Raw genomic sequence first — 4,721 nt, 5'->3', positions numbered from 1 at the left:
TAAAGACCTGAGTCTGACAGCTCTAGAAGTGAGAGGGATAGGGTGGTGGTATGGCCTTTGAGGTCCAAGAATGAGGCATGGGCACTGTGCCATCCAAAGCACTCCTTGCCATCCATGATTTTAGGCATCATAAGGGCGTAGACTATTGATCAAGGACCTCAGCTCAAGCCTCACATACATATGGGAAACTCAGGCTAAGAGAGGTCAGAGACTTGCTTGATGTCACATAGTGAGTCAACAGCTGACTTAGAACCCAAGGCCTCTTATTCCCATGCAGGAGTCTAGTACCTGTACCCAGGTTCCTCAGGTAAGTTCCTGAAACTTCTCAGACCCCACTGAGTTTGAGGGATACCCTGGGTCAGGCATAGAGCAAGGGCTAATTAAACATGTATTACTACTAATAGTACGGTGGATGCTGTGGTGTGCTCCTGGGATCCCACTTCGTGACTGAAGAACTTGTTCCCCCAGCTTCTAGCAGTACTGCAGGAAGATGTCTCTCAGCTGTAAGTCTTCTTTGGAAACTACTTCTGCCAAAGAAAGTAACCTGGATCAGGCCATTCCCCCTTCCCAGGAGACCCACATCCAATGGTGGAACAGTGCTTGGCTACAAAAGGCCAGCCCTGACTCCAACACAGGGCAATGTTAAGAGGTCATCCCAGCTTCAGAGTGCCCCATGGGGTTGGCTCAGGCCATTCCTGCAACTGTATTGTGGCCCGAAGTCTCACTTTGCCCATTTCTTTTCTTCCTAAGGCGTTGAGCCCAAGAGCATCCCTAATAAACTTCCTGCATCCTAATCTCCATCTTCGAGTCTGCTTCCCAGTAACCTGTACTGCCACACTTGGGTTGAATTACAGTCTTGAGGAAGCTAGACCTTAGGAAGGAGCTGGGGTCAGGTGGCTTCAGTCATGGAGCAGAAGCCCTGAAAAGAGATGGCTCAGGAGGTAGGGCACAGACTCTGAACCTGGAGACCCAGATTCCTGCCTCCACAGAGCAGCTATCTGCCCTACTGTGATCTTGCCTGCAACCCCCCAAACAGATGGGGGGAAGAGGACATGCGATTATTGCTGTTCCAAATTGTGATCTTTCATGACTATTTAAAAACCATGCTGTGTGTCCCAGAAGATCAATCTCTCTCATTCTCATTGCCGCTAACCCAAATCTTTACTCTTTTCTCAGGCTCCATCCACTTACTTTTCTTGCTCTTAGCAGATGATCCTGCCTTCTACTTCACAGGAAAAAAAAATGAAGCCTGTGGTGGGGCCTCCATTGATTTCCCATCTCTCATCCTTATTACCCCATCATCAGCTCCTTCCCTCCAGCCCAAGGAAGGAGTGGGTCTCCTAGGCTCCGAATCCTGTGCCTTTCTGCCTTCTCAGAGATCGCTATGTGCCAAGTATCATACCTCTTCTCCCTCATGGGACTTCTTCTCTCTTGGTACCTTCCCACAGGCACATAAACATGCTCAGGTCTCTCAAGTCTTGAAAAAACTGCAATCTTTTCTCATCCATGTGTTCTTCAACTACTGGTCCTTCCATTCACCCATCCATTCACTCAACAAACTTTAATTGAACACCTACTATGTGTCAGGCACTATTCTGGGTGCAGGAATACAGCAGCAAACAAAAGAAACTCCTGATTCTCATGGAAATTATATTCTATGGGGGGAGATAGAAAATAAATGTGTAAATGCATATAGAAAATAAATGTGTAAATGAGTAATATTATAATATTGTCAGAAGGTAAATAAATGCTAAGTGGAAAAAATCAAGCAGAGTAAAGGAATTAAAGAATGACTGGGGATGGGGGATTGGTGGATATCATTTTATATAGGGTGGTCAAGGAAGGCCTCCCTGGTAAGGTAACATTTGAACAGAGACCTGAGGAAGTAAAGGAATGAGTTATATGGACATCTGGGGGAAGAATGTCCCGGTCAGGGGGAATAGTAAATGTAAAGGTTCTGAGGCAAACATACCTTGTGTGTTCAAGGAACAGCAAGGAAAGGTTGATGGAGTAAAGGAAGCAACAGGGAACATGGTAGGAGATGAGATCAGAAGGATAGCAGGGAGCCAAGTCATGTAGGACTTTGTAGGTCAACATAAAGACTCAGCTTTTACCCTGGAGAATTCTAAGCAGAGGAATGACTTAATTTGCCTGTGCTTAAAAGGATTACTCTAGCTTCTGTACTGAAAATAAACTACAGAGAGAAAGATAGAAGCAAAGAGACCAATTAGGAGGCTATTGCAATACAGGCAAGTGATGGAGATGGGTGGTAGCAGTGGAGATGGAGAGAGTTCATGTGGTCTGAAGGTAGATCCAGTAGGATTGGTGATATGGGGTGTGCATGAAAGAGAAAAATTAAGGATGACTGCAAGATTTTTAGCCCGAGCTACTGGAAGATTTGCTGTCACCCGAGGTGCAGATGGCTGCAGGAGAAATGGTTTGTTTTTGTTTTGTTTTCTTTTGTTTCATTGGCAATGGGGAGCGGGGGGAATGGAAATCATGATTCTTATTGGAGACAAATGGAGATGTCAAGTAGGCAGTTGGAAATATAGAATTCAAAACACAATCCAAGCTGGAGATTTTCTTTGGAGAGTTATTGGCACATAGATAGTATTTAAAGTGATGAGATGACCAAGGGAGTGGCTGTAGACCCAGAAGAAAAGAGTTCTGAGTACCAAGTCCTGGGGTTCCCCAATATTCAGGGGTTGTGGAGAAGAGAAGGACCCAGCATAGGAGACTAGAAGGAGGAACAAGTTAGGTGAGAAGAAAAGCAAGAGAGGGGAGTGTTCTAGAAGCTGGAAGTGTTACAAGAAAGAGAGGGAAGGAATCAGGGGAGAGAGTGAACAGATTGATGATCGGGAGACAGGCAGAATGACTGGAGTGATGATGCCCTTGAGTAGGAGAGAGAGCACAAGAGGAGGGCCAGCCTCAACACCCACCTTTCACCCAGAGCACTGGCGGGGGGCCAGGCAGAGTATGTGGGCCCAGGTGCTCTGTCTCCCCTCCCAACTCTGCTCTTCTCAAGGGTTTTCCCCCTTCTGCCTCCATCACCTGACCCCTTTCCTCCTCTCAGACCCATGAGGCACACAACTGGGGTAATCAGATCAAGGTCTTCCTAACCTGTGCATTGTCTTAGAGAAGTGCTAGACCTGGGCAGGACCTTAATGCTGTTCACTTGTCAAAATGAGTCCCTTCCCTCAAGGTCAGCTAGAAGCCCACCTCCCCTGGGAACCCTTCCCTGGCCTCCACGGCCCCAGTCCACTCTGCTTTCCCCTCTTCTCTCCTCCCACTTCCTCCTCCAGCTCCAAGCCTTGAGGAGCATCCTTGTGGCCCTCGGGTGAGGTGGGGATGGAAGCCCTATTCAGCTGCCTTTCCACTTATCACCACAAGGGGGCTCAGGGCAGCAAGTGCTTATGTCAACCATGGAAGGAAGGAACTTGGGGGGAAAACAAGCATGGAATTTGGAGGCAAATTTACTCCCTTCCTGGCTTTGCAGACCACTTGTCCATGGTGGTAGTTTGCTTCATTAGTCCTGCCCGCTACAGGGCCGAGGGGGAAATCCTGGTGCTCTCAGTGAGAAATGGCCGGCTGCAGGAGAGCGTGGGGTGGATTCTTTTGGAGGAAAAGGAGGCAGAGACCCTGAACAGCTGACCCACTTCCCCACCACCACATGGCCAGTCCTTGGCAGGGCTGGGAGGTGAGCCCGGGTGTCCTGGCTTCCAGCCTTCTGTACTGTCTATACCGCAGTCCCGCCAGCCAAGGTTGAGGCGTTCCCTCCAGAGGGCAAGTTTTCTTTCAGTTACAACATGTGGGAAGCATGGGTGAGGAACCTGGAGGAGAATGAGCCTGGGTTCCTGCCCCAAGGGAGCTCTCAAAATGCCTATGGAGATAAGGCATGAGACAAGCAGAGAACATGGTTGACAGCACATGTCAGATCGGATCAGGGTTGAAGTAGGCACCTGCACCCTGAGGGGGACTTAGGGAAGGAAGTAACCGATTTGTCCAGTTTGAGAGAACCACTTCTGATAGACTCCCTTTCCCTGAGGGGAAGGGATGCAGCTGTGTGAATATCTACCAAGGGTGGAGGGTGTGGAGTGATGGAGAGGAACCACATTTTGACAGCAATGCTGACCCCATCAGAATGGTGAAGGGCTGATGGGGAAATTTCTAGGGTGAAGGGAGAAACTTGGCGGCTGGGGTCATTCCTCAGAGGTGGCCACACATCTCTCTGAGTAGACAGTCATTGCTACTGCTAAGGTTCCCTCTCAGAAACCCGAGGCCCATCACCATTTGTCTGTGGAGGTGCTGGATTTCCTCGGAAAGTCTGGCTGTAGAGATTTCTTTAGAAGTTGTGTTTGTGATGATCTCATCATGGGAAATGAGGAAAGGAGGAGAGGTGCCGAATATGTTATTGTGCTGAAAGTCCTGTTTTAAGAAAACAAATGCAAGATTGTATTCATTAGAAAATGCCAGCCATAAACGTGGGAAAAGCAGTTAAGCCAATGAGGCATAATACCCCACATCTGATGCGGGAACCTTGGGTGAAGTGGGCCAGTAGGAAGAAAGCCTGGTTTCCAGCTGGTGGGAAGAAGCAGGGAGGGAGGTGCCCTGTAAGAGGATTGAGCCTTTGGTCACTGACTGGAGATGCTGCCGCTCACACAACTTGTCTCGGGTCATCTTCCCCAGCAGCAGGGATCCAAGTGGAGACCTGGCAGTGGCCA

Source organism: Neophocaena asiaeorientalis, unplaced genomic scaffold (genome assembly GCF_003031525.2).
Source record: "Neophocaena asiaeorientalis asiaeorientalis breed wild unplaced genomic scaffold, Neophocaena_asiaeorientalis_V1.1 scaffold54, whole genome shotgun sequence".
NCBI lineage: Eukaryota > Metazoa > Chordata > Mammalia > Artiodactyla > Phocoenidae > Neophocaena > Neophocaena asiaeorientalis.
This window is presented reverse-complemented; position numbering follows the sequence as displayed.